Below are 15,394 nucleotides of genomic sequence, written 5' to 3' on the forward strand. Positions count from 1 at the left end.
TTCTCTCAACATTTTGCATATATTATTTTTTTGCTATTATGTTGCAATTGGGAGGTCTGTGGTCAACCTCAGTAGCTCTCCTTTGTCTATAATCTGCCTGAACAGGTAATGTTTCTCCCATTCCTTCCACTGAGTCCTAATGAAAATCCAGTTATAAAGGACCTTTTCATTTTGACCTCTCTTTGTGTATGCATAAATTATATCTACACATTGCAAATACATGTATTACATATAATTTCTTTATAACCTCAGATCTATTTTGTAGTTCATGAATTCCTTCAAAACTGTATCTAATATGCCCTTAAAACCACTAATTTTATTTAACTTTAATGGCCTGTCGAATTGCTTTTATCTTTACTGCTGCTACTTTAGGAAAAGCCACCAAGGTCCTTTCCTGGACTACTGTGGACAAGCTCCTTTTTCTTCCCCCCCAATCCATTACTTATACTGCAGGCACAGTAAAAGCTAGAATCTAAATTCAATGAATTTACTTTTCTGTTTAAAGCCCTCAATAATTTTCTATTGATTGTTTTATAAAATTAAAAAATTAAATTCTTTGTCTATTTCATATGGCTCATTCATTTCTACCATTAATTAATACAACAAAAATACACTAGGTAGCTACCACTCATGGGCACCATCCTTAGGAATGGGCTTACAGTGTGTATTTGTTTGTTAGAGCTGTGGTGTAGACTGAAAGTTTGTGTTCCCATCCCCATCCCCAAAACTCATATATTGAAATCCTAAGCCTCAGTGGGATGGTTTTATAAAACAAGGCCTTTGGGCAGTGATTAGGATCCTTTGTGCATGGTTTTAATGCCTTTATAAGAGAGTTCCCAGAGTTCCCTCATCCCTTCTGCCACATAAAAATGATGGGTTATGAACAAGAAAGAGGGCTCTCACCAACACTGAATCTTCCAGTACCTTGACCTTGGACTTCCCAGCCTCCAGAAAACACAAAGTTATTTTCTCACAATTCTGGGGTCCAAAAACTAGCAATCCAAGATCAAAGTGTTGGCAGAGTTAATTTCTTTAAGGCTCTCTTGTTGGCTTGTAGACAGCTGTCTTTCACTGGATCTTCACATGGTCTTCTTTATATATCTGTATCTTAGTCTCCTCTTCTTATAAGGAAACCAGTCGGATTGGCTTAGGGTTCGCCCTATAACCTCATTTTATCTTTAAACATCTTATCTCCAAATGCAGCCACATTCTGAGGTACTGGTGTCAGGACTTCGATATATGTATTTGGAGGAGACACAATTCAGCCCATGATACTGTGGTGAACTGAACATCACCAAGCTCCCGGCTCCTGGTACTTTCCTATTTCTTCTCTGCTTTCCAGATACTTCTCCACACACAGTGAGCTTCTTTTCCTTGCCTTGGGGACTCTGCAAACTGTTGGGATTCTTGTCCCCCTACCTCCAACTTTGCTCAGCCAAAGGCTGGACTTTCAGCTTCAGTGTGACTTCCTCAGAGAAACATTTCCTGACTCTCAGATTAAATTAGGTCTCTGTTTTGCATTCTTCACATCCTTCTGGTACCACTTCCTATGATTCTAATTAAATAATTAGCTGTGTAATTATTGAATTTCCTTGATCCTACAATGCTAAGAATTGTTAGATGCACCATCAATTTCAAAATACGTGTATGGAGAGGAAATACTACTTTATTAGTCAGCTATTGCTGTAATAATGCTGCATTAAAAAGAGACACTCTACAACTGAGTGACTTAAGACAGCAATCATTTATTTCTTCCCCATGAATCTAGGAGTTGCTCAAATTCACTCCTACAAGACTGAACTTCAGGCCCCGGGTTCTGGGCTCCAGGCTGCAGATGACGTTCAGGTCTGCTTTATGTATCTCCCTTCATAGTTTCCTTGGAATAGTGGCCACCCGGTCCATGGTGTTCTCCTGGCGAATGATGAAGTTCAAGTGGAGGGAACATGGAATACCTTTTAAATGCTCCACTTGGACAGGCACACTGGCTTCCACCGCTTCCATTGTTTAAGGTAAGGCTAGACCAACAACAGTATGTAGGGAACTGTACCATGCCTCCTCTTGTAGGAGACACTGCAAAGTCACAAGGAAAAGGGCATCCATGCATATATAATTCTACAACAGGCAAGAATTTTAAGCAATAATTTAATCTATCATAACTACAGTAAGCAGTATGTACATAATTATCATTTCGTTTACTTACAATAGATTGCTCATAAATGTTTGTCTGTATAAACATAGACCACTTGGTTCTGTAATATGAACAAATATCCATATCCAGAGTCTAAAGTAGCTCCTGAGTCTCTTTTGGTCACCATCAGCTACGCACATCATTCCAGTGACTAGTCCTTTATATAGCCTGAGCCCAGGATCTGACCTCTGAGGGCTTGTGTAAGTTTTAGGCATACAAAGTATTCCAGAGTTCTGTGTGCACTCTCAATTTGGTTAACTCAGGCACCCTTGTCCGAGGGTGACTCCCTTGTCATTAGATATTTTAAAATTTTATCAAAAATCAACATGTAGCCCTGGCTAGTGTAGCTCAGTGGATTGAGTGTAGGCTGCAAATCAAAGGGTTGCTGGTTCAATTCCCGGTCAGGGCACATGCCTGTGTTGCAGGCCAAGTCCCCAGTGGGGGCCATGTGATAGGCAACCGCACATTGGTGTTTCCCCCTTTTTCTCCTTCCCTTCTCCCCTCTCTAAAAGTAAATAAATAAAGTCTTTTTAAAAATCAGCATGTAATTTCTGATAGGTACTTGACATCTGAATGATAATCCTTCACAACGCATGAACCTCTATAACTTGGAAATTCAACAACCTGTTTATAATGTCAGTTGCACTGTGTAGTGGATGATGGGCAATGTTCTGACGTCTTAATAACAAAAGGAAACCTGGGCTTATCTCTTGGGGAGTATCTTTTCATCTTAGGGGGTCTGCAAACGACCTGAATGTTTTCGGATGACATTTAAGTGCACGTCCATCATTTCTCCAGTGACTAATGTCAGCTTCACTTCCCTAACTTTGTCTTGTGGCTCTATTTCCATGTTTTCTGCATATCCAATAATGCTGCAAAACTACTGTGGAGTGTAATCCTTTGAAAGGCATTTAAAGAGACAATGAGAGATCAAAATTGAAGTTAATTCAACCCCATATGGTGATAGCACTGTACATATCCCAACTCAGGAGATGTTCATTTACCAAGCGATACAATGTCAACGGTATCACAATTGATTCCTTTGCCTAATAGCTGGAAACTTACTTTTCACAGGGATGGAAGGATCCACCTCTGTGTAACCCTGGAGTACTCACCTGAGATGATGTCTTGCTCAATTTCCCCAAATCTACTATCACAAGTGAAGAAAGTGACCCAGGTGGAGTGGACACATGTCCTTTGTGAGATTAGGGTGCTAGACATGATAGGTTCTCTTCTCTGAGGCTTTAAGAATCATGTGAAATGCAAGAGTCATCTTTCCCATCACAGCTATGAGTAGATAACCTAGAGACAGATAATAATTGGGGGGGTCAGGGGGCGAGACTGAGCCAGATCACCAGATCCCAGAGGCTGGTGCTCGAGTGTGGAGTTCTCATCATGCCCAGGATCATGTTCTAGGACTCCTCAACACTTAGGCCCAAATTTATGCCTGTTTAGTGTGAGCTGATTTCTGTCACTTGCAATCAAATAGAGTCGTGGGCACTATACAATAAGAACCCACGTGAACAACATCATTGTCAGAAAAAACACGCAACACTGCAACAACCAAGAATAATTTCCAAATAGCTCACGTTCTTCATTTGTTTTCTTAAACAAGATGAAGGGCATGGATATCCTTAAAAATCTCCCACCCAGTTCACATGCAGCAGCTGCTTCTGCTCCTTTACATCGGCCTTCAAATTCCAGTCGCACATCAAGATAACCTCCTCCCCCAAATTTAACCTCCTGAACTTTTGTTCTCTGTCCCTTTCCTCCCTATTCTCATACCTCAAACCCAGAAGAAGTTGTCTGTCAAAGCAGTAATCTCAGGGCAGGATGGACCTCCAAACACGAGAAATTCTGTTAGCAGGACGAAGAAAGGCTGAAACTGTCCATGCGTTCCTCGTTTTTGTCCTGCGACCTGTACTAATGCTTTACAATGGAAAAAATATGTGCCTTCGGTGTTAGTTTCTACAGTTATTTAACGTCGCTTTTCTTCTTGCTAACCCAGTGTCTTCTACATGCATACTAGCTCGGTAACAACAGTTTTTTGAATTACGACTAAATGAAGAGCTGAATGAACAAAAAAGGGATTCATCAGTAAGTGTAAAAACAAGACATTAAACATTTTTGGAAAACAATTCCTGGGAAATTTAAAGTCATGGTCAAAAATGCTGGATGATTAAAAAATACATTTCTAAAATCCAAGTCACTTCCCCAAACACATTTAAAAAACAGAATTTTTTAAAAAGCTAAAGTAGAAGCAAGTTCTATATATCCCAAAATAGAGTAGCACATTTTGTCTGCAGTTCTTTTTAATTTTTTTCATTGTAGTTGACACACAGTATCATAGTAACTTCAGGTGTGCGCCGCAGCGGTCAGACATTTGAACACATTACTGAGTGATCACCGCGGTGAGTCCAGTTCCCACCTGACACCACACAGTCACTACAAAATAACCGACTATTTCCTATACTGTACATTACATGGCCATGACTTATTTTGTAGCTGGTTGTACTTTTTAGTCCCCTTCACCGTTTTTTGCCTACCCCCCACCCCCTCTCATGGGGCAATCATCAGTTTGTTCTCTGTCTGTATGGATTTGTCTCTGTTTTGTGTATTCATTTTTTTAGGTTAGAAATCAGAAACAACTTGAAAAGGTACACACATCCTATGTTTACTGACGCATTATTTACAATAGCCAAGATATGAAAACCTTCTAGGACTCCATCAATAGATGAGTGGGTAAAAATATGGGATACATGCACAATATATGTATGTATATGCATGTAGTATGGCATACCTGCTGTTCTTGATTGAAAGTCATTTAAAGATATTCAAATTGTGAGCCTATTGATAAGGAAATATTTATAAAAACATGGAAGAGTACTTTAGCAATATTGCCTGTAACCCCGTGTAACCCTGTGTTAAGGAAATCACTGCAAGGCCAGCAGCGAAAGCCCAGCCTCAGCACAGCACTCCATCCCCTTTACAGGGACCTGACAGACCACCACATGAGTACATTTTAAGGAAGCTATTCCATTTAAATAATACCAGTAGTAATGTAACCAAGTGTATTAATTAGAATTCACTGCTTACAAGCCACAGAGATCAAATCTAGCTACATGAAACATAAACATACTTATTGAATGAAGTTGCAGTTCATGTGGCCTAACCAGCAGCCATTTCCCCCTTCTTGTCTTTGTCAACCTCATCCTAATTTTATTCAGGGGTCTATGTATCCTCCACCTGTGTGGTTCAGGGTTCGGTCCTAATTGATGGAAGGCATTCCCCCATTCCCTCTCCTACTGACTGTTCAGATACAAGCGAGGCGGGTTCCCTCTCCTGCGTCTGGTGTGATGGCTGGATTGTTGTAGCCCTCTTGTGACTACTGGGGCAGCCAGCGAGAAGGCACCATGTAGCCACTCTCCTTCCAGACTTTTTGTTCTCTGGAGTGATCGTTGTTTTCTTAATGAGCAAGCCAGTTAAGCCAGGCCTTTTGGATCCGTATGGATGGGAGGCTGGACATCCACGCTTGGGATTGGGAGGGACCCTGGAAGCCGGGAGGTAGGAAGCAGGGCCCGAATCCTCTTGCTGAGGTGCTTGAGGTGCGACGGACTGATATTTCAATGCTGCCTTTTAGTTCTTCTATTTAAGGCAAAATTCAGTTCCCAAGCCTCATTATATTCAGTAAGAAAGAATGAATTCCTCAAATACACGTTAGATTGCTATAGAAGGGTTAGGTAGATGTTAAGCAGCCAAAAATGTTCCATGTCTACACCATCAACTATTAGCTGCTTTTTCCCCCAAGACCTCCTTTTTTACAGGTTTCTTTTTTTCTTAGCATTCACTCTCAGACAACTTCCACTTCTCCTATTCTTCTCTTATCCTTAGTTCCGGCTCCCGTAAAACTTTTGGCTTTATTTTCATGAATGCCTTCTTCAACGCCACCTTGGCCACCTGCCCTTGGCCTTCGTTCCCCACATGTATCAGTGAATCACGCTACTCTCATGTCTCAGACTCTCAGTGGAGCTGTCAGAGGAGGTTGGTTTGAAATACAAGCTTAGAACTGAGTGTAGCATTCCCTTATACTTTAAAAAACAATAATCAACTGTAGCCCAGCATGGGGAATTTGTTGCTGAATGTGTTATCGTCAAGTCCTAGTTTATGTTCTTCTGTCCTGTGACCATTTTCTTTCCCTCTCTACCAGGCTTACTTTTTTTCCAGTTTCCACAAATGCCTATTAATTTCATGAAAAAAGAATAGTTTTCTCCATCTTATACTCAAAGTTAAGCTTGTGGCCTACTCACAACATATAGCCAAGAACTCATGAAGGAGCTCGGCCAATACATTATCTGCTTCAGATTTCTGTCCTTTAAAGCACAAAATATGGCAATAGCTTTGGAATTAGTTTTTCTGTTACATGATTCAAATTTTAGGAAGTGCTTCCTTCCTTAATAACCGCTATAAGCAAAGGGGGAGCAATGTAATAATTTCTCCTTCTCTACTGTGCAGAAAATTCTACAGGGATTGTTTTGGGTCCACCCCTGCCCCCGTTTCTTCTTCCCCATCTTCCTTCGGCTTCTATTTCTCTTCATTTTTCTTCTTCTTTCCTCCCAGGACAAAAACTGTAATTGAGGAGCACTTGGGGGGGGGGCGGGGGAGGGGGCAGGGCTGGGAATATAAGACAGAAAACTGTACTTGAACAAGAATTAAAAAAAAAAAAGAAATAAGATTTATCCTTAAACCTGCAATTCGAATGAAGAACAAAGTATGCCATCTAGTCTAAAGGAAGGGGAGGAACTGGGCACCATGTGGCATGGTCTTTAGTCTCAACTCTGCAGCACACCAGCAACGGATTCCAAGTTCCCTCATCTGAAGTTGGGGACTATGGTTATGGTTTACTTGTAGCCCACGGTTGTTACAAAGACTAAATTAGATGACGGATGAAAAATGCCTCTTAAAGTATCCAGAATTTCTCAAATGCAACAGAATGAATACCAGCTAGCAGATTTCATCATGGAAGGTCCAAGAGAACCAAGCCAGAACTTTGACCATTTGCAAAAGGGCATGCATTTCATTAAAGAGCAAAGCACTCAGGGACCGAGGCTTTGGGATGCGAACATCAGAGGGGAAGTGGGCTTGAGCTGGAGAGCTACTAGGAATCCTTTTACTTCTTTTGTGGGGGCAGATGGGATCCTTGAAATTGCTGCAGGTCCAAACTTGAAAGAAATCTTACCCTGCCTTCTCTCCTTTAAAGCTAGAGGAGCCAAGAGTTAATTACCTTGTTACATTAATCTCTTTTTCAAATTTTCCACATGGGCTTTTCCCTTAATTAGTCATCATATGAAACTGAAGAATATTTATTATTTATTGTGTGTATTAAATTTTATGTCTTTTCTTCTTAATTTTTAAAACGGGTGAATTTACCATGCCTCGTATTTCTCTCCTAAAAAAGCAATTTTTTTGTTGTTGTTGCTTGTACTATTTGTTTAGTTGTAGTCCTCCTCTGACTTTCCTCTGGGTCAATAATTCTTAATAAAAAGCAAAATAAGGAAAAGCTTCTGGCATGTTTTAGATTAATCGGGAGAAGCAAGTAGTCTCCCACACATTTGTCTTATTCTTAATTTCTTTCTTTAATCTTTTACCCTGTTTAAATATGATACCTATAAATGCCCACTTAGTATTGGTTAAGTTATATGATTTTACTTCAGGGCTCTATAGTCACTTATTAAGGTATATTTTATAAAGTGATTTTTGGTTGTCAAGATAACATGACTGTACATGACTTGTTTGCACATGGGAACCATTACTATGGTTCGAAGTCAGCTCTAAAAGGCATGTGAAATGCGTGCCACATGCCATTCAGCCGGGATTATATATCCACTGCAATTCATTAAACTTGGTGATTAACAAAGGGTGTATACATTTAAAGAGTTGCTTGTTTTGCTTAGAAATTAAGTGCTAGTGAAGTACTGTCTGAATAATTCTCTATTTAAAATCATCTTTACTTTTAGCACTGATAGCTGTGGCTTAGTTTGTTGGGCATCGCCCTGCAAAGGGAAAAGTCATAGGTTCAATTCCCGATCAGGGCACATGTCTGGGTTTTGGGCCAGGTTCCCTGTCGGGGAGGGGGGTGGTGGGCAGAGCTTACGAGAGTAACTGACCAATTTTCCTCTCTCACATGAATGTTTCTCCCCTCTCTTTCTGCCTCCCTTCCCCTGTCTCTAAAAATAAAGAAATAAAGTCCTTAACAATATGAAAGAATAAAATCATCTTTATTTGTACACAGTCAGTAGGTAACATTTAACAATGCATTATATATAGTTGTGTTTATTTTATATATTCTAGATTGTAAATGCTTTCAAAGCAACGAGTGTCTCTCCTCCTCTCTCCCATAGAGTGAACATGGATATCTGGTACAAGCTTCACTTAAGAAGGTGGGGCTTGAATGGAAAAACTGGCCCCTAATTATCACTCAAGTTTCAGTTAAGAGCTTCCCTAGCTGTTTAATATGTGAATGCAACAATCTAGGTTTTATCTATTGGTGTTTTTTATGATTATGTTTTATTCTGCTCAAGGCAATTTTGAAAGCTTTTCTTGACAAGCCTCTTTTACCCCAATTCTGTTTCTCTCCCCTCCCTCTCCCCTATACTTTCTCCAAGTTCTTTTCTCCTTATCCCTCATATTTCTCTTTCTGTACTCTCTCTTCCACTTTGTACACTTGAACAATTACTTAGAAAAGAAAAAGGCTGGTATTTCCTTGTTTTAATTCAAAGGAAAACAAGCCTGAGCATACCTCTGTAACAAAGATTCGTTTTCTCAGGGGGCAGTGGAGGAGCTGAGATTGACTCTGACCAGATAAAGACAACAAAAAGGACCTTTAAACATGTAACGATTAGGTTGAAAACAATGTGTATATAGGTCAGTTTGTTTACTTGGATAAGGTACTCTCAATGTTCTTGACTATGTAAAGGTAAGACATTGTAGTTGGTAAAATTTTAGAAGCAGCTGTTAAAACTAAAACGTTTGAAAACGTAGCTGTTGCTAAAAGGATGGAAAAGTCACTTTACACAGCACCTGTTTACGCTCAGCTGGGCAGGGAAACATCCAGAACATGCCCGGCGCACCGGGAGAGGGTTTTCATGCTCCTGCCTGCGGTTGTCTATGAAGGCATTTCAAAGTCTAATCCTTACTGATTCTACTTTGCTAAAAATTTAAACCACCATTACTTGTTCAGTGTTTTAATCCCATTTTCCAAATGTTTACAAGTTGTCTGAGTTTTAGTTCCTTTTGCAAAAGGGGACCACATGGTGTGAGACCCTAACACCACCTCTGGACTTCAACACGGTGGCTTCCTTGAACGGAAGGCCCAGTTGCTGAGTTTCTCCAGTCTGCAAAGAATGGGAGAACTCCTCTCAAAATAACTTGAGTTTATAACTTTAAAACAACAACAGAAAAACCTGTCCATCTATTGCAAGTAAGTGTACTTACTCCCTTTGTTACATGCTATGCAATTAGATCAGAAGTCTCGGGGAAAAGAAGGTACTATTTTAAAACAGGGAGTGCCGAATGTTATTTTCCAACCCAGTACCAAAGGATGTTTCTCAGGTAATTTCTCAGGGCTGATGTTAGCTAATTATTAGCTACCATACCCTGCCTCCCATTCCAAGTGACTATCTCCTGGCAGAAACACATGGCTAGGAGTGTTTTGTTTCATTTGTCCTTGGAGTTTTTATCAGCATCAAGAAGGTGGTCTGAGCCAAAGTAAGAAGAATTCTGGAGCTAAGCAAAAAAGCAACACGTTTAACAGCCCCCATTAATTGAGGCTGTAACATGATTGATTTGAGAAAAACAGAAGAGACCGATTTCTTTACAACTCACAGTTGGATGCAATGCACTAAAAGTAATCCTGTAAATTACATTTTAAATCTTCAACATATTCCGAGCAGATAAAATAGTGGCATGATTGACCAAACTCCTTTTAAAAGTACACATATTACGATGCATCATAGTTATAAACAGATGGTATTTGGCCTCCTTCCTATTCTCAACATTTGGAATTTCTAAACTATGTGAATTAAACAATAATATTTTATAAACATACAAGGGATTTTGCTCACTGCTTTGTTAACATAGAAATTATACAATGCTGACATTTATTTAAATTTTAAAAAGTAAACAACAGTGTGCATTGAAATAAAGCAAACTAAAATCAACATAGAGAAGTATGTTCTGTGTGCATATTACCTACAATGGCACTGGCCTTTTTAAGGGAAGACGGAATGGGCTGAAGAACAAATGGGAGCTTAGATGGGCCTAATCCTTTGTACTCCGGGGGCTCATTTAACACCTCTCCGTAAACAAAAGATATTTATACCATAATTGGCTATTTGACCATCAGTAGTCATTTACTGTGTAACCTGCTATTATGGAGTTAAAAGAAATTCCTTTTCATTGGCTTGTCGGCTTTCATAGTAGTGAAAGTGTCCTCGCAGTTTTAAAAACACTTTCACAAACGGGAATCGTTCTGACACTTGTACTCAGAATGAGAAACATTATCATGATATCAATAAGTATGTATTTTTTCTTTGGGGGGATATTATTGCCAGAAAAAAAGGAAATGTATCAGATCTTAATGCCATTTCCTGAGATACTTATCTGAAATTATAGCTTTAACCCTTTAGCCACATTTTGGAAAGGGAGTCCCATCTGCTGAGTGGATGTACAAAATAGAAGGCACTTGGTTTTCAAACACCATTCTCAGATTTGCAGAGTTGTGCTATGATGAATAAATAATGAATCAGATCTTCAATCCGTTTTATGATTTTTGAAAGCCTTGATTATCATTGTTTACAGACGGTATCTTCTCAATGCTCTTTGCATGCCTTCTTGTGCAGCCTTCCAAGGTTAGGCTTACATAGGCCATCCTCTCCTACCTCACTTTACCCCCAGACCGCTCTTCTCACATTTACAACGACCAGCCCAATAACCCATATGTTCAAGCCCACGATTTGAAGAGTATTTCAAACTGGGGGTAGTGGGGGATAGGGCTGGGGAAGGGAATCTCAAGTAATAGATGCCAGGAACGACCACGAACACTCCAGGAAGAGTTCCCCTGTTTGGACTGGTTCGCACCGCTTTAACGCGCAGTCTCTAATGGTGAGAAAGGAAGACCATTGTGCCACAACCTGGATGGACAGAAATGCGCACAGCAAGGCTGAAACCGAAGACAAGGAGAATTTTTTTTTCTCTTGCAAAAACATTCTAAATGTGTACACTCGAATACATACCTAATAAATAATAATACTATTATGGGAGAAACTCTTTAAAAATTCAGAAGCCTTAAATAATATGGTTTTCCCAGGGTTTTTTGAAAATTAACTAGACCCAATGAGTGACAGATCAACATGCTTCTAAATATTCTCCGGCCCAAATACTGATTACACCTTCTTCTCTCCTCTTAAATAACCAGTTCGTGGTTAAGAGAACCAAGTTTGTATTCGACAACATAGGTATGGAGTGAACAGCAAAGCTACCTGAGGGCTTGGGGGTGGGATTGCAATCGCACCTCTGAACGTGTGAGAGGGACAAGAGTATTTTTAAATTAACAGACAGAACCTCCGCCTGGAAAGTCCCAGTTCCCATCCTCACTTCCTCCTTGGTTTTTGCTTTCAGGTAATTTGTTTTTTAAGGGGAGGGCCTTAAAAAATCAGTATTTCTGTTTTTGCTTAGTGCATCTTCACCGTATTCTGTCACTGAGGATTGAGAGGAGCTACCTCGGGAAACCAAATTCAATAAAATCCTTAGACGAAAAGAGAGAGCGAGTTCCGATCTGCCTTCCCCGGGGTGCCCGATCCGGACTATTCCAGTCCTGCACAAATGGCCAGGGCAGCAGTGGGCCACCCACCGTGTGTGCGTGTGTTAGCATGTGAGTGTCGGTGCGCGCGTGTCGGTGCGTGCCAGTGTGTGCGTGATGGTGCGCGCGTGCCGGGCTGTACGCGCGCCTTGGTGCGCGCGCCAGCCGGGGCAGCGGGAGAGCCCGCGCGACTTTGGGCGCGGGCGCGGGCGCGGGCCGCCGCTGGGGACTCGCTCGGCCCTGCACCTCGGACAAGCCTCTGGCCCTGGGAGCCCGTCCGGTTCTGGACTCAGGACTTAGCGCAGCCAAGGGGGCTCGGCTATGACTTTGTGACCTTATCGTTCCCTTCCTCCCCAATTTTCTCGCGCCCCAAAGAGGTGCAGCGTTTCTCCCACCCTCTTTGGAAGCGACAGAAGGGGGCCTGGAGGGAGGGCGCCACGGGGGACAGTTGCTGGGGCTCGCCGGCCGGGGAGGCGCTGCGGCGCGGGGGAGAGGACTCGCGGCCAGGGAATCAGTGGGCGCCGCGGGAGTCTTCCAGGGGTCCCGCGGGGGAGACCTTTCCCGCTTTCGGCAGCGTGGGCGCAGCTGCGTGGGCGCAGCTTTCTGGACGCTAAGTCCAGGCTAGTCGGGGTAACAGGACTAGCTGGGGCGCGCGCTCAGGGGCCATCGAGCGTCCTGCCGGACCAAGGTCCGGGTGCCCTGCAGCCTCTCCACTGCCTGCCGCCTGTCGGGCTCCAGGTCGTCACCAGGGCTACTTGAAGTTCCCCAGTCGGCAGCGCAAGGTCGGCCTGAGGCACCCGACTGAGGGCGGAAGACCGGCGAGGCAGGAAGGGAAGGAGAAAAGAGGTAGCAAGCCCCAGACAAGGAATCCTTAATTACAGATTAAAGGCAAGCAAAACCATCCACCACATTTTCCATGTGTCAGCTGACGGCCGCGACAAAAGGAAACAGAACGCTGGCGGGGGGGGGGGGGGGGGGGGGGGGGNNGGGGGGGGAGGCTCCTTCTCGTCATTTATTCTTTCCTTTCCTCTTTTGTATCTGTGCAAATGTAAAATGCATTAGGTAGTGACTCTAGGTAGGTGGTGCCTGGGGCCAAATCGCAGCTGCACACTCCGTTCCGTCGAGTAGGAGGACAGTTTGCTGATGCACCCAAAGGTCTGGGGAACCTCTACTAAAAAAGAACTATAAATACTCCATTTGAACACATTTTGCTTCTGAAAAACTTCATTACTTATACACTTTTAAAAGTTTGGTCCTGAAAGTGTTGCAATTCATTATCTTCAATAAAAGCCTATATCGTGTGCGCGTGCGCACACCCCCACCCCCTCTTACTTTTGCAATTTTGTAGATTCCATTCGTTCTGGCCTAGTCTCAGCATTAGAAATCCAGGGGAAAAGCCAGGCCGACTGAAAGCAGGGGACATAGCTGCAAGCACTGGAGAGCACAAATTCACCCCGTAGGTCTTCGGCTCAAGAGGAAAAAGGAGAGAGATGTGTGTTGTATGCATTTCCTCTTAATTTATTATGATCACAAAACAAACACTTTGTTCAACTCAATTCCAGGGTCCTAAATCCTCCACAGAGGGTAGAGGAGTGATCAGAAGCCGAAGCCATTGCAAACCTCTAGTTCTGTGCCCTGATTTCTAACCCTGAAACCAGAGATGACCTTTGTGAGTCACCCTGAGCCCCCAAAGCCTCGCAGTCTCCTGTATTGTCTCCAGCTTGTTGCTGGACCAACTTTAGAAACAGACGATTTGGGTTCGTTGTTGGTCATCTGTTCACTGATACAATCAAGGCACCACTTTGAAGGCAATAAGGCCATTGGAAGTCACTTCTCCAATCTTCCTTTTTGTAGATATTGTTATAGATGTACTTCCATTTGTATTTTTCACCAGTGCCATTTCCACACAGCATTAAAAAAAATTGTCAAAGTGCTTTTTCATGTGGTTGAAGTTAAGTGATTTGCCCACACCCCAAATAATGCTATTTGCATTCAAGATTAATAGCTGCATATCAATAATTCTTAAATACCTCCTGATCTGTATTCTCAATTGAAACAATTCCTAATGGTATTCGCCTGGCAAATGCCAGAGCCAATACATTTGTGGACTGGTTGCCAGCCAGATCACAGCTCTCAGGCACTAGGAACAGGATTATTTCTGCTCTGGTCTCTTCAGGTGTTGAAGTCAGAGTGCTTCCCACCTCCCCCAGAAGCGGTTAATAAATAGATGCAAATCATACTAGGTCCCAAGCCCACCCCCGCCTATAGGGACACATTTAGGAAAACCTCTAAAATCCATCCCCCTTGAAGCATCTAGTCCTTCTATGACTTAACCACACCCTTTCCCCCCTTTTAAACGTTATCCTTCAGTAGAATAAATAAGGTGAAAGAGCGAATTAGGAGTTGTTCTTTCCTTTTAGCTTTCCAGTGTTTGCGGTTGTTTTAGGCCAGTCATTGTTAGTTCATGTTTTTACCACCCACCACAGAACAGCACAGGATTAAATTTATATTAATAAAGGATGTTCATGACTAGGTTTCTAAATGCCAGAGTTATGATTTATTTTTTTAAATGGGTGGAGAAAGGAGAGCAGCAATAAGACTCACCCCTAAGTCCCTCAAAATCCTTGGCTTCACACATTCATTTTTTTTTGGCCTTTTTGTTTTGTGCATGTACCTCTAATTTCCCCTTAACTTCTATTATTATGGCTAATTATTCTTTACTATATACCTTTGTCCATCTCTCCCAAACCTTGTGTTTATTAAATTTATAAAGTGTATTATATGTTCTTCTTTCTACTTTCTAAGTGTTTGTAATTATCCCAATTTATCCCCCCACCCCATTAAGAATTTCACAATAAAACCTTACATCAAATAAATGAAAATCTGCGACTTCAGACACCCAAGGAAGGCATTAATTCACTTAGTAAAATACCCAGACCTCCCCTTCTCATTTTCAGCTCGTCTTAATGTAACATTTAGTAATTGCAGCTGGCTCCTTATACTTTCCTCCCTTCTTTCCTTCTGAATCATATTGGCCTTGTTTAACCTTCATTTCCTTTCCTACCCCCCACATTTGTCCACATACTTTTTTTTTTACCATGTTTGTCTCTTTTTGCTGTCTGGAACGAAAGCAATAAATAGAGCTTCTAAGATCTTAATGCTTTGGGTTAAAATCCCATCCCACCTCCCATCCCACCATCACTGCTCTGTACAATTATTTAGGTGCCCTTCGGTCGTGTAGTTACTGCTCTACATTTTTCTGATTGATCGTAAGTTCTGCCGGTTTTCAAGCCCGGCCTCCATAGTCCTGAAGCAGAGGCTTTGTACTTGGCTTGCTCTTTGCCTGTGGA

This window comes from Sturnira hondurensis, unplaced genomic scaffold, assembly GCF_014824575.4.
Source record: "Sturnira hondurensis isolate 20B ecotype Veracruz unplaced genomic scaffold, ASM1482457v3 Scaffold0019428, whole genome shotgun sequence".
Lineage (NCBI taxonomy): Eukaryota > Metazoa > Chordata > Mammalia > Chiroptera > Phyllostomidae > Sturnira > Sturnira hondurensis.